Source organism: Equus caballus, chromosome 9 (genome assembly GCF_041296265.1).
Source record: "Equus caballus isolate H_3958 breed thoroughbred chromosome 9, TB-T2T, whole genome shotgun sequence".
Lineage (NCBI taxonomy): Eukaryota > Metazoa > Chordata > Mammalia > Perissodactyla > Equidae > Equus > Equus caballus.
In genome coordinates this window covers 5,849,177-5,874,237 of record NC_091692.1, presented here as the reverse complement: position 1 = coordinate 5,874,237, position 25,061 = coordinate 5,849,177, and the positions used below count along the sequence as shown (strand labels likewise).

General features: G+C 36.4%; 1 long non-coding RNA gene across 3 annotated transcripts in view; it reads right to left on the bottom strand.

The window, feature by feature from the left end:
• Positions 1–23,183: 23,183 nt before the first annotated feature.
• Positions 23,184–25,061, bottom strand: part of LOC138915359 (uncharacterized) — a 426,364-nt gene continuing 424,486 nt past the window's right edge. Inside the window, exon 8 of one of the 3 annotated variants that reach the window (XR_011421189.1) lies at positions 23,184–24,811. This is a non-coding gene — a long non-coding RNA (uncharacterized lncRNA). The remainder of the gene's footprint in view (positions 24,812–25,061) is intronic. The other 2 variants (XR_011421190.1, XR_011421191.1) reach the window with 2 other exon arrangements.

Genomic DNA, 25,061 nt, shown 5'->3' with positions numbered 1-25,061 from the left:
TGGTGATGAGAAGGCCCTGTTTGTTTTATGTGTAGGGTAGCAAGCTGGGCTGCTCCTCATGATGCACACATTTGGGCAGAGCAGGTGTCAGATAATGCCGAACTGATAATCCTTTGAAATGTTTGATCTCTGATACTCCTGCGACCCTGAAATTCCATGAGCAGCCGGAGAGGGGTTTTAGTCCTTACAATATCACTTTCTTAGTCCAGACTCTCATCATTTGTAGTATTGATCTACCCAACCTCTTTTTTCCACAAGATCCAAAGGGAATATGGAAAATAAAGGTAAGTTAAAAAGATAGAAAATTTTTTCGTGATTAACCAACCCCACTCTAAAAAAAAAAAACCATATTAATCAAGAACTGAAACTCTAGACCAACTAATCTAGAAGTGTTGAGAGGAGGGGATTAAGAGAGAGAGACCAGAGGCAGGTGAGAGCAAGCTATGGTACTGCATTTTCAGTTATATCCTTAATGGGGGGAGTGTGTGTGTGTGTGTATTACCTTGCTTTTGACTCACGTATAATTTTCAGCTTTATGTATCTACCATCTTTGACTTTTCCATTTCCCAAGTGAAGTGCACCTTAGTTGTTTCAGCTCCTGTTTACCTTAAACAGTACAGAGATGAACAGCCTCATACCTGTACCCTAATGGATCTGTTTATAGTTTCTCTGACTCACATACTCAGAGGGGAGATTATTGACTCACTGTCTATATGTCCACATAGTTTCCCCTAAAAACTTCATAATGCTCTTCAAAATGGCTCACCAGTTTCGTCTCCACTCAATAGAGCGTGAAGGATTCTGCTTTCCCATGTCTGATAATTCTTGGAATTACCTGACAATAAGATTTTTGCCAAATTTAAGGGCGAAAGTGATATCTTATATATATATTTCAATTATTCTCTGATTATCTGTGAGGCCAAGTATATCTTTACACATTTTTGGGTCATTTGGATTTCCTTCTTTTGTTTGTTTGCTGTTTATAGCCTTTGCTCATTTTTCTATTAGATTTTCTTTTTAAAGACTTTATTTTACCTTTTTCTCCCCAAAGCCCCCCGGTACGTAGTTGTATATTTTTAGTTGTCGGTCCTTCTAGTTGTGGCATGTGGGACACTGCCTCAGCATGGCTTGATGAGCAGTGCCAGTCCGCGCCCAGGATCTGAACCGGCGAAACCCTGGGCAACTGAAGCGGAGCATGAGAACCTAACCACTCGGCCAAGGGGCCAGTCCCACTAGTAGATTTTCTGCTCGTTGTATATTATCAGCAGGACCTGTTATGTTCCTGATATTCATTACTTGATGGGCTTAGACATTCAAACTGGCCTTTCCTGTCTGGCACTGTTAACTTTGTCTATGGTGTTCCTTATTGAACCAAAATGTGAATTTCAAAGTAGTCAAAATTTTTGTGATGGTTTTGAAAACTTGAAAAAGATGCATTGTTTCTGTACAGCTTGTATATATCTCTTAAGTCATGATTATTGATTTAGTTATTTAAATCTTGTCTGTCTTTGCCTATTTTGGGGTCAGCTTTATCTGTTTCTGAAAGTAATGTGATAAATTCTCTAATTATAAATGTGTAATTCAAAGTCTTCTTGTAGGGTTTGCTTGTTTTTATGGCTCTATTGCAACATTCTTGCTTCCGTTTTTTTGTGGGGGGGGGTGGACAGCACCTACACAAATCATGGCACATCAGCATCAAGTGTTTATGCATCAAATCTTGTTTTAATTATTTTTATGTATTTTTTCCTCTTCAGTCCCCATTCCCATTCCTACACCCTCCACTATGGGCAGCCACTCGAATGTATTTAACATGTTGTCAGGGATATGCATCTATCCTTCAAAGATCTGTATTTTTGTTTTGTTTATTGATGCATGTCCCTTAAATTTACTTAATATGAATAACTGTATTACTGGTAGAAATTACATGCTGAATCCTTCTGGATTCTCTTGACTTTTTTCTTGAAAACCATTTTTAAATTGGGTCTAGTGTGTCTGAGGACCCACTTTATCTCGTTTTTGCATTTAAATAAAGTTTAAATGTACATTAAAGTTTTAGGTTCAAATATTCTTTCCTTCAGCACTTTGAGAATACTGCCCCATGGTAATCTAGTATCCAGACTCAACTTGTGTTCCTTTATAGATAATTTGCTTCTTTTGATTTCTTTTGCTGTCTCTTTGTTGCTGATCTTCTTAAAAATCTGTTTTGTTTTTTCTTATCTATCCTATTCGTTTTGTGAGGAATAATTTCATTCTGTAGACTTACATCATCCTTTTCTTTTGTTAATTCTGGGGCAGTCTTAATCATGATTTCCTCCCCTCTTCTTTTATTTTTTTCTTTCCGTGTAAGCTTCCAGATATGTGATAACACTTTTACGCTTCACTTCTTTATATTTTAATTTTAATATTTTCCTTTTCCTTGAGAATTTTCCTGCTTGAGCTCCTCAGATAACTCTTTATTTTCTCCTTTGTGCATCTTTCCCAGAAGTGTCAAGGTAATATGTATCTAGAGGAAAAGAAAAATTTCCAACCTAGTTTTCCTGGTGACTTTTAAGAGATAAAGAAAATCTCTATTCAAAAAGAAATAAAAAAGAAAACTCGCAGATAATCCAATAGAAAAATGGGCAAGATACTAAAACATACAATTAACAGAAGAAAAAAAGGCAGAGGCAACAATGCAAGAAAAAATACTCAACCACATTACCAATCAAAGAACACCAGTTAGAAGCATAATGAGATATTACTACACATCCACCAAATTAGTGACATTAAAAAATGTGTGACACAATCAAACGATGGTGAAAATGTGGAGCAACAGAAACCCTCATTCACTGCTGGTGGGAAGAGAAATCGGTGTATCGATGTCAGTAAGCAATTTGCCAACACAGGATGTTCATATGTACTTAAAAAATTCAACTCCTGTGAATATCCTCTGAGGAAGTGCATGCACATTTGTTAGCAGATATGTGTATAAAATTTTTCATAGCAACCCTTTTTTGAAATAACCTACAACTCTCCACATCAAAGTATTCACCTGCAGTATAAAAAATAAATATATTTGTATAATGGTACAATGGAATATTGTACATCAATGAAACTTGTGAACTACAGCTCACACAGCAACAGAATTGCCACATTCACAAGGTCGAGCAAAAGAAGCTTTATTCAAAATAATTTATATTATAAAACTCCATTTATATAAAGTTCAAAAACCAGCAAAAAGTATTTATATTGTTTAGGGAATGAATAGAAAGTAGGCAAGAACAAATCTCTTAAAGAGTAGGATAAATGTAAAAAGCCTGTTTTACAAACATAGCAGAGGAGAAAGCAAGAAAATACGGCTAATCCTATAAGACCAAGTAACTGAACGCAGAAGCCTATTGATACCTGTGAGCCCAGGGCCTCATTTCAATAGGTGTGTACTCTGCAGGGAGCAGAAGACAAACCTGGGGCTCAAGCACAGCAAGCCATTGGGTGGGAAAGTTCTGCTTGAAGTCAACTTAGTGAAATAGACAACCTAAACAAATATACGTATATAAAGAAACAAATAAAAAATTCTACCCTGTTGTTAAAAAAGAAATAATAGGCCCCAAATGGAGTCGTTTGCCCCACAACAGCAAACCAAGACACGATTGCAGTTTCAGCCTCTCCCAGGGATGTGGCTTTTAAATAGTCAACCTGAAATTTCCTGATTAGCACCAGGGAGGTAATCTGCATGATAAAACCTCTGTGTTCCCTTTCTCCCAAAAGAAGCTGTCCTGGCCTGAAACAATCCTTTTCTTTTCTTTTGTTAATAACTTCCTTAGCCTACTCTCCTTCTGCCTGTAAAAACCTTCCATTTTGTACAACTCCTTGGAGTACCCTTCTACTTGCTAGATGGCACACTGCTTGATGCATGAATTGCAGATTCAGACTTGAAAAGAGTACAGTTATTAAGAAATTCGCTAAGTTAAGGTAAAAAAGAAGAAAACCATATGGAAGAAAGATTTTGTAAAATTTAACAATCATTCATGATGAAACCTTTAGCAAGCTAAAAATAGAAGTTGACAAATATAAGAATATGCAAATATAAAACTTGTTTCTATACACCAGAAGACAGCAATTAGAAATACAGTTTCAAAATTGATACTAAAAAATTGTTGCCAAGAAATAAATCTGCAAAACATGTAAAAGAACTTTATGAAAAAATTTATAAAAATTATCAAAAATGTTAAAGAATAATCAAGAAATAGAGTAGGTTCATGCCAATTCAATCCAAAATAATCTATTAGTTGTGGGTAATTTAAAGAAAAAAATTCAATAATAAAGGGTACTGGAAAAGTAGATGATCCAATTAAGTATTATTTCATGCTATATCAAAATTCGGTTTAAGATGGATTGAAAATTAAATGTGAAAAGTAAAACGGAATATTTTTGAAGCAAATGTAGGTAAATGCTTTATGATCTTGGAATTGGAAGCATGTTTTTAAAAAAGAACCTAAAGTATAAACAAGAAATGGAAGGTTTGATAAATTCGTCTACTTTAAAATTAAGGACATAGCTTCATCATAATATATAGTGAACATATATTACATAAAGTGAATATGTATTATACACATAATATACAAAGTGAAAAGACAAGCCTCAACTAAGAGATAACCACATAAAATAAATGACTTTCCTATTTCAAATAAAAAGAATTCTGAAAACTATTAACAAAAAGACCAATGACCCCACAGAAAAATTGGCAAAAAACAAACAAGTATTTTAAAGAGGAAAAAAATGTTAATAAACAGAAGAAAATGTATCCAAACTAATTTGTAAACAGAGAAATACTAATTTAAAATCAATAAAATTATTTAAAACCATCAGTTTAGCAAAAATTTAAAAGTCTACTAATTCTAAATGTTGATCAGGATGTGAACGACGGGAACTCCTGTCCTTGCTGTGGCATTAGCTTGTGCAGCTACGCAATTACCCTGTTAAAGAGCAATTACACTCTTATTACATACTCTATAGACCCTCATAAACATTGGCACAAATGCACTTGGACAGAAATGTTCCTAAGAGCATTTTTCATAACAGCAGAAAACTACAAACATCCAAAATGTGTAAAGCACACTGGATAAATCGTGGTACATTTGCAAGACAGCGCACTATACAGCAGAGAGAATGAATAAACTAGAGTTTCCCACCATCACAAAGATGAATTTCACAAACACCATAAAAACAAAAAGTTTTAAAAGGAAACAGATCGTGTACTTTAATCTCAATAAAACTAAAAGCAATCCTAAGGGAAAATATATATTATTTGGCAAAATATAATTATGTATAAAAGAATGATAAAAATGCAAAATTCAAGGTACCATTTACTTCTGAGGTGAATGTAAGCTATGCCATCCAGGAGTGGTACATAGGGAATTTCAAGGTGTAGGTATTTGTAAATGTTTTAAAGCTGAGAAGGGAGCACATAAATATTAATTTATTATTCTTCTTTAATATGAACAAAATATTTAATAATAATAGAGCAACAAAAATGAATGCAGTAAATCTACAAATACTGGTATATAAGTTTTCAATTTCAGAAACAAATAAACAATTGAGACGGTAAAGTAAATAAAAATGACATATTTGTATATTTACATCCATATAAATTGTTTTAGGGAATGGGACACAAGAAACCGTTGCTGGTTTTTGGTTGCTATTGGGGAATAGAGCTGAGAATCTTGTTTAGAAGGAGAATTAAGAAATATAATACTTTTTTTTTGCTTTCTGTATCAGTTTATGTCCAGGTACATACATTATTTTTCTATTCATTTAAAATAATAATGGGTGATGTGATTCTGAGCCATTTTATGGTGTCTTCAGATAGAGCTGTATTTTTTTAAATCTCCCAAAATTGCTATTAAAAACTGTTTTCCTCTGGGTACTTCAACTGGAGTGAGTAAGAAGACTTAACCTTGCATTTTATACCCTTTGGGTTTTGTTTGTTTGTTTAGTTTATTCGTTTTTGCAGGTATTCCTGTTAATAAAAGCAAACAATAGGCATGGGTGCAGAAGGAGAGAAACCTGTCCGGTTGTTAATGACATCTTTTACACTTGAGAGAAGTAAGATACCTAAACTTTCAGATACAGAGGAAGACTTTGTTCCCCAAAAGTCATGCACACAAAGCAAAGAAAAATTGTGAGAGAGTAAATTTGACCAGTCACAGGGAAGTAACTGAGGAAATGAATGTTGGTGGCTCAACTGAAGCTACTTTTTGGATAAGTGTTGGTAAATTAATTATTAGAAGAATTTAGCATTTAGAAAAAATTGGTTTTCAGTGAAATGGTTTTTGGAAATTAAAGCCAGACAATTCTGCTCCCAGGGGAAAATTTCCTTGACCACTTGGCCAAAGCCATCCCATCTCACAGTAGACACAGGGCACAGAGCCAAAAGCTGAGATCTGAAGTGCAAAACGGTAGCGCCTGGAGACTGTAAACCCACCCATTAAGACCCCAGAAAGGTCATTCTTGCCCTTCCTAAACCTGGGTTATACATGCTCTTCTTCATTTCAGTTAATAGCATCTCTTTTGCTTAGTTAAGCAAAGTTGATCTCTCTCTCTTTCTTTTACTCAAAAGATCCTTAACTAATTCTGAAAACAGCAGCTTCTTTTTTTTTTTTTTTTTTTTTGGTGAGGAAGATTGGTTCCAAGTGAACATCTGTTGCCAATCTTCCTCTTTTTTTCTTCCCAAAGCCCCAGTAGGTAGTTGCATGTTCTAGTTGTAGGTCATTCTAGTTCTTCTGTGTGGGATGCCACCATAGCATGGCTCGATGAGCAGTGCATCGGTCTGCGCCCAGGATTCGAACCTCTGAACCCCTGGAGTGAGTGAACTAACCACTGTGCCATGGGGCTGGCCCCCAGCTTATTCTTTTTAAAGATAGCTTTGGGATGGGCTTTGTATTCTATCCACTTGACCCATTTAAAGTGTGCAATTCAACACTTTTTAATCATAGAGTACTGACTAAACCACAATTTAATTTTAAAACATTTTTGTCTCCCCTAAAAAAACTCCATTAGTGGTTAACTTTTTATGCTGCCCCTACCTCCAGCCCTAAGCAACCACTAATCCTTTGTCTCTATAGATGTGCATAGTCTGAACATTTCATGTATGTGGAGTCATACAATGTTTGGTCTTTTGTGATTGACTTTTTCACTTAGCTTATTGTTTTCAAGGATCATCCATGTTGTGGCATGTATCAGTCTTTCACTCCTTGTTATTGAAAAATATTCCATTACAAGGATATAACACCTTTTATTTACCTATTCATCTTGATGGACGCTTGGGTTGTTTTCAAACTTTGGCTATTATGAATAATGCTATTGTGAACACTCATGTCAGCTTTTTTGTGGACATATGTTTTCGTGTCTCTTGGGTATGTATCTAGGAGTGGAATAGCTGAGTTGGTTGGCAACTCTATGGTTAACTTTTTAAGAAACCACAAACTGTTTACCACAGTGGCAGTACCATTTTACATTCTCACCCATAAATGCAGGACGGTCTCAATTTCTCCACGACCTCACCGTATTTGTTCTTGTCAGTCCTTTTTATTACATCCATCCTACTCAGCATGAAGTAATATCTCATGGTGGTTTTGATTTGCGTTTCTCTGGTGAATGACAGTTAGCATCTCTTCGTATGTGTATTGGCCATTTGTGTACCTTCTTCGGATGTCTATTCAAATTCTTTACCCATTTTTTAATTGGATTGTCTTTTTATTATTGAATTGTATAAACTCTTTATTCTCTATGTAAGTCTCTTATCAGATATATGATTTGCAAATATTTTCTCCTGTTCTGTGGGATGTCTTTTTATTTCATGATGATATCATTTGCAGCAAAGAAGTTTAGATTTTAATTTTGATGTGGTACTATTTATTTATTTTACCTTTTGTGCTTTAGGGGTTATGTCTAAGAAACCTTGCTAACCCAAGGTCCTGAAGATTTACTCTAGTGTTTTCTTCTGAGAGTTTTTAGATTTTCCTTTTTTTTTGCATTTAGGTCTGTGATCCAGTTTAAGTACTTTGTATGTGGTGGGAGGTAGAAGTCTGTCAACTTTGAAATAAGTTAGCCAGTTATTTTACCAGCAAAAAGAGTTCATCCAGGAATAGTAGAGGAATTGCAATTCATGAAATGCAAATATAGTGAACAATAGGCAAGTCTAGAGAACAAAGGAGGGGAGTTTGTTTTTATGGATTAAAGGGAAAAGTTGGGAGGAGTTGTTCTAAGCAAAAGTTCATTGGAGGAAAGTAAGAGTTCAGGGTAGCGACGGCTTCTCATTGGCTGAACTGTTGCTGGGCAGGAAGAAAATCTTTATTCCTCTTGCTGGAGTAGTAAAGTAGCTGCACTTCCTGCCCCAAATTGTAAAGTTAGCTGCAATGGCAGGTGTGTGCATGAGAACGCCCCCTACAGGGCTTCACAACTCTATTTTAAGTGAGGTTTCCTTTTCTTAGTTTTCATAGGTCCAATGTCACTCTTTTGTATCTGGCTGTCATATTGTCTCAGTACCATTTGTTGAAAAGACTATTCTTCCTCCCATTGAATTGTCTTGGTACCCTTTTCAAATATTAATTGATGATGAATTCAAGGGTTTATTTCTGAACTCAATTCTATTCCAGGTTTATAAATCTATCTTTATGTCCATGCCACACTGTATTGATTAATGTAGCTTTGCAGTAAGTTCTGAAATTGGGAAGTCTAAGTCTTCCTATTTTACTCTTACTTTTCTGTATTGTTTTGTCTATACCAGATCCCTTTCATTTCCAAATAAATTTGCAAATTATCAGCTTGGATTTTAACAGGGATTTCTTAGAATCAGTAGATTAATCTGGGGGGTATTGCCATCTTAAAAATAACAAGTTTTCTGATCTGTAAACATGGGATGTCTTTCCATTTCTTTAGATAATTTTAATTTTTTTCAACAACATTTTGTAGTTTTCAGTTTACAGGTTTTATACTTATTTTGTTAGATTTATACCTAAGCATTTTATTCTTTCCATTGTTATTATAAATGAATTGTTTACTTAATTTTATTTTAGGAATGTTCTTTGCTGGTGTAGAGAAATACAGTATATTTCTTGTATCAGTATATTGTTCTTGTATCCTACGATCTTGATGAATTTTTCATTAGTTCTATTAGTTTTTTAATGGACTCTTTAGAATATACATACAATTTGAAAATAGAGGTAGCTGTAATTCTTCCTGTCCAATATAGATACCATTTATTTCTTTTTTTTCCCCTAATTTCCCTTGCTAAAATGTTTAATATAAGTAGTGAGAGCAGACAACTTGGTTTTGTTCCTGATCTTAGGGAAAAAGTATTCAATCTTTCACCATTAAGTATGATGTTGGCTGTGAGTTTCATAGAAATGCCCCTTTTTGGATTGAAAGTTCTCTTCTATTCTTAGTTTCTTGATGTTTTTGTCATGAAAGGGTGTTGGATTTTGTCAAATGTTTTACACCTCAATTGAGATGATTGTGTTTTTTTTTTCCTTTTTCCTATTAATGTGTTATGATTTTATGGTTGAACCACCCTTGCATTCCTAACAAGTCCTACTTGGTTATAGTGTATAATATAATTTTTATATGTTGCTGAATTCAGCTTGCTAGTATTTTCTTGAGGACTTTTCCATTTGTGTTCATAAGAGATATTGGTCTCTAGTTACATTGTCTTGTGATATTTTTGTCTGATTTTGGTATCGGGGTAATACTGGCTTCATAGAATGGAGAAGTGTTCCCTTTACTTGAATTTTTGGAAGAATTTGAGAAGTACTGATAATTTTCTTTGGATATTTGAAATAATACACCAGTGAAGCTATGTGAGTCTAGTTTCACTGAGTCTAACTGAGTTCTACCTGAGTCTTTTCTTTCTGGGTAGTTTTAAAATGACTAAGGAGATTTCACTACTTGTAATAGTTATCTGTTGCTGTCATAACTTATTACTGTGAACTTAGTGGCTTAAAACAAAATAAATTTTTATCTCACAGTTCTGTAGGTAAGAAGCTTGAGACAGGTCTCATGGGTCTAAAATCAAGGCGTAGGCAGGGCTGTGCTCCTTTCTGTGGCTCTAGGTAAGAATAACATGCCTTGCCTTTTCCAGCTTCTAGAGAATGCCCACGTTTGCTCATGGTTCCCCTCCTCCATCTTTGAAACCAGCCTTGGCATATCAAGTCCTTTTTACGTCACATTCCCCTGACTTTCTTTCCATAGTCACATTCCCTTTCATGGACCTCAACTAGGAAAGAGTCTCTACTTTTAAGGACTCATATGATTAGGTCAGACCAATTTGAATAATCTGGGATAATCTCCCTGTATCCAAATCCTTCATCTTAGTCACACTTGCAAAATCTCTTTTTCCATGTCAGGTAACATATTCACAGGTCTTAGGGATCATGATGTGGACATCTCGGGAAAGAGGACATTATTCTGCCAACCACGCTTTTTAAGTCTATTCAATTTTATGCATATTGATTTATGCGACTTCTTAAATTAGTCCAAAGGACAAAGGTGAAGAATATGCAATTATACTGTCTTTTGTAATTTGCCTACATAATTATCTTTACTGACACATCTTTTTTTAATGTGTGTGGATTTGAATTACTGTCTTGTGCCCATTGCTTTCACCCTGAAGAGCTTCATTTAGCATTTCTTATAAAGAAGGGGTGCTAGCAACAGATTCCCTCGGTTTTTGTTTATCTGGGAATATCTTTATTTCACCTTCATTTTTGAATGATAATTGTGTTGGATATAAGATTGTTGGTCAACACTTCCTGCACTTTGAAAATGTGATCGCATTGTCTTCTATTCTGCTTGTTTCTGATGAAAAGCCAGATATTAATCCCATTGGGGTTCCCTTGTACATGATGAGTCATCCTTCTCTTGCTGCTTGAGATTTTCTCTTTGTCTTTCAACATTTCCACTATGGATCTCCTTGAATTTATCCAGTTGGAATTCGCTGAGGTTCTTTTGACCGTGTAGAGCAATATTTTCCATCAAATTAGGGAAGTTTTCAGCCATTATTTCTTCAAATATTATTTCTGTCCCTTTCTTTCTCTCCAACTTTTTTTTTTTGGTATTTCTATTAGATATATGTTAGTGTATTTAATGGTTTCCCACATTTCTCTGAGGCTGTGTTAATTTTTCTTCATTGTTTTTACTCTCTGTACTTGAGATTGTATTATCTCTACTGATCTCTTTTCAAGTTTGTTGATTATTTCTTCTGCCAGTTGAAGTATGCTTTTGGGTACCTCTAATAAAGTTTTCATTTCAGTTACTGTACTTTTCACATCCAGAATTCCCTTTTGTTTTTTAAAGTAATTTTTGTCTCTTCATTGATATTCTGTATATGATGATACATTATCATTATATATCTTTTTAATTCTTTAAGCATGATTTCCTTTAGTTCTTTGAACTTATTTATAATAGGTCATTTAAAGTCTTTGTCTGCTAAGTCCAGCATCTGGACTTCTTCAAAGGAATTTCTACTGCCTGCTTTTTTTCTCCCTGAGTATGGGTCACTGTTTCCTTGCATATCTCCTAATATTTTATTGAAAACTAGACATTTCAGATAATATATTGTAGTAATTCTGGATACTGACCTTCCCAAGGAGTTATTGTTTTTAGATGGCCATTTGTTTATATACTTAGTGACTTGACTTAACTGTAAAGTCTTTTCCTCCTGCCATGTGCAGCCTCTGATGTCCCTGCTAAGATTATTTTTCTGCTTTTTGTTTATCTTTTATCTGAGCTACCCATGAGAAGCCTCTGGTTTGGAATAGCAATTTATTGATTAAAGTTGTGCCTAAGCCTCCATATTCAGTTAGATTTTTATCCTGTACTGTTGGTGTATGTGTGCCCTTGTGCTATATCGGTTCAGGGAATTTTTATCTTTTTCTTGTTCCCTCTTCAGCCTGAGACTGGCTTAGAGGCTTCTTCTCTGATTTCTCATGGGAAAGCACAGCCTGGGCATGCACACAATCTTCTAGACTTCCAGGATGACTGTGATATTATTTTAAATCCTGGCTTCTTAGGTATCACCCCTGGATCAGAGTAGATTAGTTTTCACTCAATGTTTAGTCAGAAATCGTGTTTAAGCACTGCCAAAATAGTCTCCAGACTTAGATGAGGAGACACTTTACTAAAAGGATTATTGCAAAGTGGAGGAAAGGGGCTATTGCAATAGGGAGAATGCAGCAACCATGGCAACAGGGGTTAGGCAAAAAGAGTTTCTCTTACAGGGAGGTGTAGACAAGGCTGGAAAGAACTGGATGTGGGTGAATGGAATGAAAGAATAGAGGGATGGGATAGCAGATGAAAAACTTCTATCCTGATGTCAGCCTATTTTCAGGAGGGGCTGTTTAGGACAAGTCATGTGCTGACTCAGGCTGAGGGGAGGTCAAAGTTCAGGGGTCCGCAGGAAGGAAAGAAACTTAACCAAAGTTTGGTTAACAAGTACTTTGTTCCAATTGATCGGTGAGGACTAACAGTTCAGCCAAGACTTCTGAGGCAAAGAATGGGAATTTAGAGTGTCTGCATCTGGTCTTGTAATAGATAAACAACCGGGACATCGGTGCTCTTATCTAAGTCATATAGGAATGGTTATTCCTCTGCAGTAAGCTGTTTCCAGAATACAAGGAATGGAGGATTTCTTTAATCATGACTGTTTCCCAGGATCAGAGGGCTCCAGTAAAACTCAGACTTGTCAGCCCCTGTTGTCATTCAGGCTTTCGCCCTGTGTTGATGGGTCTATGTGTCGTTTGGGAATGCTTTCAAGCTTGCCCCACATCTTCTGTTTGCTCCTGGGTGGGTGCAGCCGAGGGTATGCGCAAAGCCTTTTTGTTGCCTAGAGCTGACTGTGAGCCCGGGAAGACTCTTCCTGGTTCTTTCTATTGAACTTCTGGCCTCTCTGCAGTTTTGTTTGTGTCGGAGTTACCAGCCTCCTTATAGTTGCTCTCCACAAACCCATCCGTTGTTTTTGACGACACCCTTAGGCATGGAGTGCTCTATTTCCCACTACAAATAAAGTCAGTCTCCTCAGGCGGAGCTGAGAAGCTCTTCATCCTTCTGAGCTGCCTTTCTACCTGGACAGAACCCCTGTGCTACTGCACGGAAGCTGGGGGCAGAAACCTGTTTTTCCCAAAGTGACACATGTAATTGACTGTAGGCGCTGGAATGTGTGTTTGGCAGCCGTTGGTCTTCTTGGCTTGCCTTTCGGGAAGGCTCTTCCCTACCAGGTGCTGGGGCAGAGGTGATGGGCACTACTATCCACCAACTCCTCCACCTGGCACAGAGTGGGGGTGAGACAGGGAAAGAGACCAGGGTCTCCTTTGCCACACCTGCTGGGAATAGAGCTTCTGTGGGGGCCGAGGGAGGGAGGAGTGGAAGGAGGTATGAGAAACGCCAGCACTTGCCCCTCCTGGGGTGATACCACAGATCCTAGGAGCTGGGGGAGAGGAAACCCTGCCTTCTTGGCTGCCCATGTCTAGGGTAGAGCTGGGGAGTGGAGGTAGGTAATGAAATGATGTTGGCTCAAATTCGACCCTCTCACTATTTTTACCAATATTGAATAGTTTTTGTTGAATGAATTTTTATGCATTTTCTGTGTACTCATACAACAATTTCCAGAGACTTTAGATGATTACTTTTTTTTACAATTTTCACCAGTTGAATTCTTGTTTTTCTGAGGAGAAGGTCAACCAAGCTCTTTATTCCATTCTTTTAGAAGTGCCACAGCAGTTTATTCTCACTCCAGTTTCTTCCATTATTTACCCCTTCTATCTTCTCTCCTTTTATTTGAGTGGCTCCAAGTTTTTACCTCTTTCAAACTCTTCTCAAATTACATAGAGATCTGCCAGCTGCCTTCTGTTGGGTCAGACCATAGTTTTCCCACAACTTCTTGTCTGTGGTAAATATTGATGGACATTCATAGGTAATCAGTCTTCTAACTTTTCAGAATTGCATATGAAAATATTTATTTCTAGCCCTAAACAGAATCACTGGGCATCCATACATCTCAAAAATTCATTGTTTTAAGTATTTTTCGTGCCTCTGTGTTTTTTGTACTCACATGCCTCTCTCAATGTATTCTGGTTAGAATATAAGTTCCTAGGTTACAAAAACCAGACATACATCTTTCTCGCAGTGCAATGCCTTGCAGTGTCATAAAATCAAATCAGTGTTAAATGCTGGAGTTAGACTATGACTTTGTTTAAGCATGGGGTAGTGGAAAGAATATTTCACACCAGGCCAAAAGAGTTGGTCTCAAGATGAAATAGGTCCGGTACATAGCAGTCAGCCTCCTCATCAAACACAGAGTAAGAGTTCACTCATTCACAGTCATTCATTTCACATAGATTTACTGAACATTCATCATGGGAACAATAATTGCTCTCCCTCATAATATTATGGTGATTTTCCAAAGGAAGCAATAATGGTTGTGAAAGGATTTTTTTTTTTACAACTATTGAAATATGTAGATGTAAAATTCTGACTCCAATTACAATGTGTCTGGGTGTTTTCCACTCCACTAACCTATTCTCAGGCACCAGCTGGGGGTCGTATAATTCAACTCAATTCTGACGCTATCTACCTGGAGATGGTATCCGATCCCATGGGTTAAGGGCTCAGTCCTACAAGACTGCACTCACCCCTACCTTCAGATGCCAACTGCAAGTCCGAGTTGTCAACTGTACTTCTGACCGACTGCCTATAGATCAGAGAGGTTCCAACAACACTTCCTTGGGTTTCATTAATTTGCTAGAATGCTCACAGAACTCGGAGAAACATTTACTTACTAGATTACTGGTTTATCACAACCAGATGAAAGAGATGCATAGGGCAAGGTATGGGAAAGGACATGGAGCATCTGTGCTCTCCACTCTCCGTAAACAGCCATGTGTTCACCAACCCGGAAGCCCTCAGAACCCTCTCCTTTTGATTTTTATGGAGGCCTTATTACATAGGCACGATTGATTAAGTCATTGGCAACTGGTGATTGAACTCGATCTCCAGCCCCTCTCCCCTCTGGGGAAGTCTAGGGGTGGCACGGAAAGTTCCAACCCTCTAATTACATGGTTGGTTTCCCTAGCAACCAGCTGCCATCCTTAGGTGCTTTTCCAAAAATCACTTCATTAATACGAACTCAGGTATGGTTGAAAGTGGCTTGTCATAAATATGAAGACAGTTTTATCACTTACGAAATTCAAAGCATTTTAGGAGCTCTGTGCCAGAAATGAGGATGAAGACCAAATACATATTTCTTATTATAAATCACAATATCACATGATGTAAGGTTATGTGATTCATCACAGTTGTTTTCAACGATATATAGTTCTCATGACGACAATCAAAATTAGCATCTGTCTGCTGCAATCCATTTGTTACCACCTTTACACACAACTTGAGATTACAAAAAAAGTCAAATTATTAGAAACCATCTACACAGCAAAGCTCACAACAGGGACTGGCATGGTGGCATAATGGTCAGGTTTGTGTGCTCCACTTTGGCTGCCCAGGGTTCGCCAGTTCAGATCCTGGGTGTGGACCTACACACTACTCATCAAGCCATGCTGTGGCAGCATTCCATATAGAAGAACTAGAATGACCTACAACTAGGATGTACAACTATGTACTGGGGCTTTGAGGAGGGAAAAAAAAAGAGGAAGCTTGGCAACAGATATTAGCTCAGGGCCAATGTTCCTCACCAAAAAGCACACCTAAAAGAAAAAAACAAAGCAGCCAACCTCACAACATACCAGATGTTTCAGGAATGTTGTGAAATATCTCTGTCCGTTATTGATCAGATACTATTTTATTAAGAAAATTTATAATAATGTGTTAGAGAAGACACTCCCTCGCAGGGGAGGCCCAAGTCAGACTTTAATACACTTTGTGGCCTTGGGTAAGTCAATTTAAGTTTCAGTCACATTCTGTTGAGGTATTATAGTACCTGTCCAGTCTCATTTGCAGGATGGTTCTGAGGATTAAATGAAATTCGTGTGAAAAGATATTGAAAAGTCAAAAGCATCATATAAGTCATAGGTGTTAGTCACAGACTATATTCAGTTGAGTTATAAATTTTCTAAGAAAAGCTACCAACTAAATATAAACTGTGCTAGGGGCCCAGAAAAGTATTCCCTTGTTCCTGAATGGATAAACTCTTGGCTTCTGGGTGATAACAAATAGAGAGTAGGGCTAACATCAATTGGAGGACACTTCTAATAAAACAATTGCGGGCATGAAAAGAAGAGTCAGAGGCACAGCACTTAGGGCCAGAGGCATCACTGCGTTGATCTGGGAATGCTTGCAGTCCACAGTGCAGCAGGGTTTTGGCAGACAATAAGGAGATTGCTTTGTGTGTAGAGTCCTGCTGGATATGTGACATTTCTGTTCATTACTCACTCGCTTGGTAGGTTTGATTACTGCTGTGGCCAGAGAGTCTGGGAAAGAAAAAGGAAATAGATGGGCCAAAGACCTTTGATATATTGGAGTACAATAAATGGCAGCAGAAAGTAAACTGCCGTCTGAGGAGTGTGGGAGGAAAGTGGTTAGCACGCGCCCTGACAAGTTCTTCTGCTGCTTGATGAATGTCACGCCGGCATTTTCAGAAAGGCAGAGAGTTAATTTCCTGGAGGAATAAAATATTTTCTCCAAAGAACAGTTAGATAACTAAGAGAGGTGATACAGGTCAATAATACAGAAATAATAATGGTAGCCATTAGTTAATGGTAGCTCGGAACTTCATGTATCTTTCCACTTAATCATTACAATAATCCATAAAGGTATCATATTCTCCATTTTAGAGCTGAGAGAGTTTCAGTACTTAGACGAGGGTCACACAGCTAATAGGTGGTGGATTAGAATTCAGATCTAGATGATTCTAATTCTAGGTGTCATGTTCTTTGCCTAAATTCTTGATTCCCGAACACCAATCCTTGATCAGTGTTTCTTCATGTCAGAATTTTCATTGGTTTCCTGGATATCTTTCAGAGAAATTCATGACTATATATTTGATAAATCTTGGTGACAAAATTAGAAGTTGAATATTCTATGTCTGTTCTTCCTTATTATATTATAAATTTCTGATTCATGAAATTCAGACATTTTTACAGCATACTGACTGCATGAGTAAACAAATCTTAAATGCTGATGAAGTTACTTCTCTGGAAAATATTAGTCAGTTTAGGGGCTAAGTTATTTTTTTATATACAAATGTTTACGTAATTCAAACTCTTAAATGTACTAAAACAATAAATATACCAACAGGATATGAGAAATCTTAGCATTAAGCTTCATTTTAAAATTATTGATGTTTAAAGCATTCGCTATTACAGGACAAGTCTCATTAATTGTGATGACTAGAACCCACCTGCCACATGCAGACATCCTTCAAAGAAGCACACTTTCCCTTCCTCTTTGTCTGAGCGTGCACACGACATTTCCTAGGGTTCGTTCCATGAATTCTTCTTTGTGTGCTGTCACTGAGGCCTTCCTGCAATTTGCGGCTGAAAATATTAAAGTGGTTGCTTAGAAACACTGAGGTTGGAAATTTATGAGTTTTCAGAAGGTTGCATTGAAGTGTAGGGGTGGCATATGGTGATCTGACATGTTTTGTTCCCTAGCCAAGGAGAGGGTAGCCTTCTGTGGTCTTTCTAATTATTTCATGGCACTTTAAGATGCCAAGCTGAATTTAGAAAACAGCAAGGCATCAGGACTAAGGAAAAATAGAATGTACTTTTTGTCTCCAATATTTATGACGGAAGTATTTGTTGTTCATTTTAAAAATTTAATTGGAATGGTTTTGGAAACCTAAAAGCAGAGGATAAGTTTTATCTAAAGGATAGAATTAAAAGCTTGTTATTTTGGCTGAAATAGAAAGAAAGTAAGAATGTTTGTTAATGTGGAAAGAAAAAAAGATAGCAATAAGATGAAGATATTTCATAAGGAAGAGTTATGGTCCTAAAAGTAAATTTTAACATATCAAAATCTATTTAGTAATTACATACTGGAAGAGAATTCAAAATTGTTTTCCAACAACTAAAGAGGATTGTGGATATTAGGAGACAGAATCAAGGAAGGCAAATACAAATAAGAAATTAATATATGATTAAGGAATTGAAACCCTAGTAGTGCATAGGTCTTAATTTGTGTTTTGACATCAACTTAGTCTTGGGGGAAACATCATGAAAATTTTGGATGAATGAAGTGAAATGAATAATTCATTCATTTTCTCATTCTAAAAATATTCACCAAGAGCCAATTGTTTCAGGAACAATGTTAGGATCTATGGATAAAAAGAAGAGAAAGACTTTGCCCTCATAGAACCTATAGTTTTTGAGACACAGGCATATAAGCCAATATGGAACCCCACATGGAATGTATAATAATACAAATATGCCACAGGGCTTTGTGAACACAGAGGGCCACAGGACAGTCATGGAAAACTAGGAAGATATCAGGGTAGGATAATTGCCATAATAATTCCATACTATCAATGGTTTAGCACAGAAGGACTTTTTCTTGCTTATGCATTTGTATATTTTTGATGTGGTTGGTGGGGCCCCTTTCACTTGATGTTTCAAATGTGTCCATCCTATGACTCTGGCATCTCCTAGAGCCTCAGAGTCCACTGCTGGATCTGGTGCATCAGGCAGGCAACAGGAGACAAGAAGGACTGGAGGGCTTTTTTTATAGGCTAGGCCAGGAAGTGAGACATAGTCTATTAACCACAACTTAGTTACATGGTCACATTTAACCTCAAGGGAAGCTGTGAACTGGGAGGAATAAAAATAAATTTGTTGACTAACTAGCCTGCTCTTGATGCAGCTTATTGGAGAAGATTTCGTCTCAGCTGAGGCTTAAAGATGTGAACCTGGTATTCAGGTGAAGAAGATTTGGTAAGGACGTTCCTGAAAGGAAAAATAGCGTGATAAAAGACATAGACGTAAAAAAGCTAAAGGGCCATTTTAGAGAGCAGTGTTGTTGGAGTATAAATTGCAGGTCGTGATTAACGAGAGATGAAGCCCTGCTGCTGCTGTTTTTCATGTTACACTTTCAGTGTATATCCACTTGCCTACCTGACATTTATTCTCTGATGACTCAAAGGCGTATCAGATTCAACCTGTACAAAATCAACTCCAGGATCTTCTACTCTGCTTCCTGACCTTTGCCCTGTCCCCCTTCAAACATCATCCTCCCTCATGTTATCATAGAAATAAAAACATTGGGACAGATTGATGGTTGCTGAGGTAGGGGGTAGGAGGTGGGCTAAATGGGTGAAGGGGGTCCAAATGGACGATCTAGTTATAACAGGAATATGTCTTGGGGATGTAATGTACAGCATGGTGACTATAGTTAATAATACCGTCTTGCGTATTTGAAAGTAGCTAGGAGAGTGGATCTTGAAAGTTCTCATCATGAGAAAAAAATTTTCTAATTATATATGGTGATGGACGTTAACTGGACTTATCATGATGATCATTTTGCAATATTGAATCATTATGTTGTATGCTTGAAACTAATAATATCAATTATACCTCAATAAAAAATAAATTTAAAAAAATTGGAAGTGATCCTTGACATCTCCTTTCCCTAATTCCATGAAACTAATCTATCACTAAATCTTACATAAAGTTCAAATTTTTCTTGAATATGTTCATTTCTCTCTATTTCCACTCCACCACTCAACCCCAAATAATCCATTGCTAGATCTCTCACAATAAGGACCTAACTCATCTCTGGTCTTGCCATCCATTTTTGCCTCTCTCAATCTGTTATCCACAGTGATCCATTAGAACCCAGGTCCATTAACACCATGATAATCTGGATTCATCGGGTGCTCACAAAGTACTAGGCATCGTCCTACATATATTTCATTGATTGTCTTGTTTAGTCCCCACATAGCCCTATATGGTAGGGCCTATTCCCATTTCATTTATAAATGTAAAAGCTGGGGCTTGGAAGGTTTAGGTCACTTGCCCAAGTTCACACAGCTATTAGGTTTGATTAACTTTAAAATGTAGGTAGTCTGTTTCCCGAGCCTATGTTATAAATCACTATGCTAAATTTTCTCAATGTAGACATTTAAAGGACTTATTTATTAAGTGAATAAGTGAAGAAAAAGTGGCAGATTGGCAAGTGTCACATATAATAAGGGGTCATGTTAACACATTTTATCTTGTCCATGTGGTGGAAAGGAATGGTTTACAGTTTTTAAAGAAAGCAATGACATAGATCTAGATATTTGAAAGATGTCTTCATCTACATGCATGGAAGATGGAATAGAAAAGGGAAAGATTCAAAGCAGAGAGTAATGCCATTAGAGTATGAAAGAAATTGCCAAGGAGAATAAGGACAAAATTAGGTCAGAAAAGGTTTGAGGTTCTTTCAAGTTCTTGATGACCTACTCTTTTGTCTCTTTCATAGTCTCTTTCCTTCCCCAATGTATCACTTGGTCCAAATGCAACGTTAATTGCATCTTTCAAAAACAAGTACAGTGTCAACAGACTTTATAATGGTGAAATGAGACATAGTATGTAGAGTGACTACTCAATAGTTCTTCAAGAAAAGGAAATTCTTTTCTTCACCTTTACATTCCATCCCCGGATCACCTGGATACGAGAGAGAAGTGAATGTAAAGTTACTACAGACTTGAGTTTAGAAGAATAAACAGTGACAAAAGTATTAGGAGATAAGGATAGTGTCCAAGCTTGGAGAATTTTATTTTGGTGATTTTAGAAGATAGAAAAGTCAGTGAATGTGTTTTAATTTTGCCTAAGTTTTGCTTTTTCTGCTTAGTTCTGGTCAGAGCTAATGGTTCCAAGTGATCCCAAATGGACTCTAAAATTTGGTTAAGTATAAGCATATATGCAAGTGGGAATAGAAGAGTATGCAATTTTAACTGTTATATAAATGATTTAAAATAAATATAGCATTCAAAATCTCTCTTTCCCTCTGTGTGGGTGTGTGTGTGCATGCACGCATGTGTACCAATAATCAAAGTTGGTACAATATGTGTACCAATAATGAAAATGAATTTCTTAAACAGAATCCATCTTGGGATATTTATTCTGATTCATATGATGTGACTCAATGTAGCAGAGTTAAATAATGTGATAAAATATGTTGGGTTAAATTTCTAGTTTCTACTTTAAATGCCATAAATCTATTCATGTCAATAAGATTTGAGATAAGATAGAAAACTTAATGTGTAACAAGCATATTCAATGAATACATCAGAAATGTAATCATAAAAAATACTAAGGATAGAGGTTCTGCAAAATGTTATGCATTTTTGCTGAGCATGTAGAACCTGCATTTTCTGAAAATATAGAGGTCCTCTGTGCATTATTTAACTTTCAAAGCAGTGAATTGCAAGTACTAGGGTTATAGAATGAATTCTTCTTGGTAGAGAATCTGAGAAGTGACAAAGAAGGAGAGAATGGCAAATGGGAAGGGAGATTTCTTCTATGTTCCTCTTTCTGTAAATGCGTATTTCTAGTGCAGGAAGAGGACTTAGCTGGATAATTTTTAATTATTCTATTAGCATGAAGTTCATCAGAGAAAATAAATGAAAAGAAAGCTTACATGCAGTGTTATAATTCTTTTCTGTATTTTGTGTTGACCTTTTTTTTTTCATGGAAAGATTTGCCCTGTGCTAACATCTGTTGCCAATCTTCCTCTTTTTTTCCCTCCCCAAAGCCCAAGTGCATGGTTGTATACCCTAGTTGTAAGTTCTTCTAGTTCTTCTATGTGAGCCGCCACCACAGCATGGCTACTGACAGGTGGGTGTTGTGGTTCTGCGACTGGGAAACGAATCTGGGCCACTGAAGCGGTGAGAACAACAAACTTTAATAACATGACAGTAAATTCTCATAATTTAAGTATTTTCATAATGATCCTGTAGGGAAGGTGGAACTATTCCTCTACCTTCTAGCTTCTTCCGGCTGGTGTAAGAGTTAAAGAATTACATTGACCTGAAACAGAATAACAAGGGAAAATTGAACAAAGTTTAATAACATGCATACATGGGAAAAACCCAGGAAAACTGAGTAACTCATCAAAATGGCTGAAGCCACCACCTCAAATGCCATCTTTAGTTAAAGACAAAGGAGGGTATTGGGGGTAGTGATTTGAGACTTCAAAGGGAGGAAGGCGATTCACATGGAGATGAAAAAGCAAATGTTTGGTAAATGTTTGCATACCACGCAGAGACAGTGGGACATGGGTAGAACTTTGATTAAATGGGCCTTGCCAGGCTCCTCCCTGTCTACCCCACCTGGTTCATATTATACTATGGTTATCTATGGTGATAGCTCCTTCCTGGAACAGACCTTTTATCTTAAATTCTTTTATGGGGAAGCTCAAAGTGTTTTTCTGAGCCTTTTGTTCTTAAAAATAATCAAGCCAATGAGACACGCTTTGGGGTAGCAAATTCTGATCCCCCACAATGCCAACCTGAATGTGATTAAGAACAAATATAAATAAAATAAGAGAATCATGATAATGTCTTATGTGAGAAAAGAAATTAACATTTGGACCTTTGTCACTAAATAATAATAATAATCAATCTGGGGGGTGAGGGTAGGTAAAATGGGTGAAGGGGGTCAAAAGGTACAAACTCCCAGCTATATATAAAATAATAATGAAGTGAATAAGTCCTGGGGATGTAATATGCAGCATGGTGGCTATGGTTAATAATACTGCATTGCAATAATACTGGACTGTATCTTTAAAAGTTGCTTAGAGAGTAGATCTTAAAAGCTCTCATCACAAGAAAAAAAATCTTTTAACTATGTGAGGTGATGGATGTTGATTAGACTTCCTGTGGTGATCATTTCACAATATATACAAATATCAAATCCTTATGTTGTACACCTGAAACTAATATACTGTTATATGTCAATCATATCTTAATAAAAAACAATATAATAATATTATAATACACAGAGAAAAGTCAATTGGAGTTGTCAAAAACTTTAAATTATTATTAATAAATGGCAACTTTGGAAAACATTGTATAGAAAAGACTATTGGAAAAAATCCTTTTATCCTGAAATATATCAATAACATGCTATGAGAGACAGACGTGGTTAAGAAAAGTGGTTAGAGTATGTGACATTACTAAAATTATTTTGCTTATTTTAGTTATTAATATCAGATAGTCAACATAGTTTTTAAAAATTGCTTTATTGTATATGGATATATATTTTCAGAAAGACTTTTAGTTTTGAAAAGTTTTGATATAGAACTATTTCATAGGATATTCAGTAAATAATATTTCAGAATTATATGATGTTAATTGTTTCCAACATTCTCTTTCGCTTGTAATTGCGTGGTTTGAACAATACGTTACACGGATATTCTCACTCTCAGACTGACATGTGAAGCCTCAGGTGGTTCTGCCTCCCCCACTTCATAACTCTGCTGCCTCTTTCTGCCTCCACCTGGGCTATGACCACTTCCGGTACAGAAACAGCCAAGGAGGAAACAGGCTGGAGAACTGTGGCTTTCTGTCCTCAACTACGATATCAGAGCTGGGTTCCCTGGGAACTGTAAATTTTCGTAATGACTTTAGACAACTCTCCCCCCCAAAATTATCAAATTTTCCAGTAAAATATTTGATGCATCATAATCAGGGAATTAAGCAATGAGGGCAAGACTAAATCCTGAAGATGCACACCAGGTAAATGCTTACTAGATAGACATTGTGACTTTGAACTATGACCATCAAATTTTTTTTTGTTTAGTATTTGAAAGAAGACTTGAAGTACCCAGGAAAATGGTGATATGGGGGGTTCTGTGAGAACACATCCACCTTTCCAGGTGGCAAACATTAGAATATGTCTTCATTATTACAAAAAAACCCCAAAAGGAAAATATTTCTAACGCTTAATACTGGCAAGCAGACACACACACACATGCGTTATGGATCTTCTTTTATATTAAATACAACTGAGAAAATACTAAATTACATATAAGTAAAGTAAATAATTCCTAAAAGTAATCAACTATCTCTACCAAGCAGAATTTATCTCAGGGAAATTCAAATATAGCTCGTTTGTCTGAAATATAATGAATACATATATATCATATTGAGAGAGAAAAAAAGTCTATCATATCATCATTTAAGAAGATACCCCAAATTTAATACTCAATCTTGATGGTTTACAAATTAAAACTCTTAAAATACCAGAAATAGGATATTTAAATAATGCATAATGCCTATCTTTAATCAAAAATCTATATTATACTTAATAGTGAATCCTAGAATTATTCTTTGAGAGTCTGTAAAAAAGCTACATTATTATTCTTTAATACTTTCTTTATGAAATCTACAAATAAACTAGAAAGTAGATTTAGTTAATTATAGAAGGAAATAAAATTCTCTTTAATTACAGGTAGGAGATTACACAAATTGAAAATATAAAGTAATACATTGAATAATTCCTGTAATTACTAAACAACTTCTATGAATCAATGATATGTCAATACAAATAATCCATAATCTATCTATAAATCAAAATTGGTGTGAGTTTATTATGAGCCAGATCTGAGAACTAGCCTGGGGCCTTCCTTCCCCAAGGAAGAATGGGCACCAAAGAAGTGAGGTGTACAGAGTCGTTGTCCGCCATCTTGGAACAAAGAACATCCATCACATGTGATAGGAATATCTCTTTTACTACAGTCATGAGATGCTGAGCTGGCACAGCAGGTCGGTGGTTAGCAGGTCAGTGGTCACAGGGTGAGCACAGCAGGTCAGTAATTAATCCTTGGTTCCCGGGAAGAGATGCTTAATCTGTAAAGAAATGTTGATATAGGAGGGGACTACATCCCTATCTTTAGGGGCATCGTTCTTGTCTGTGGGACATAGTAAATGTTTAAAGCAGATGTACAATGCATGTTCAACAGGCCATGTGAGGCCCTTTTGGAAAAACAAGGTCAGGCTGAGTTAGTTTTAAACCAAATGGCTTCCTCATATACTCCAATATATGCTATTGCTTTTCATTTATTTATCAAATATAAATAACAAATGTACATAAAGAAGA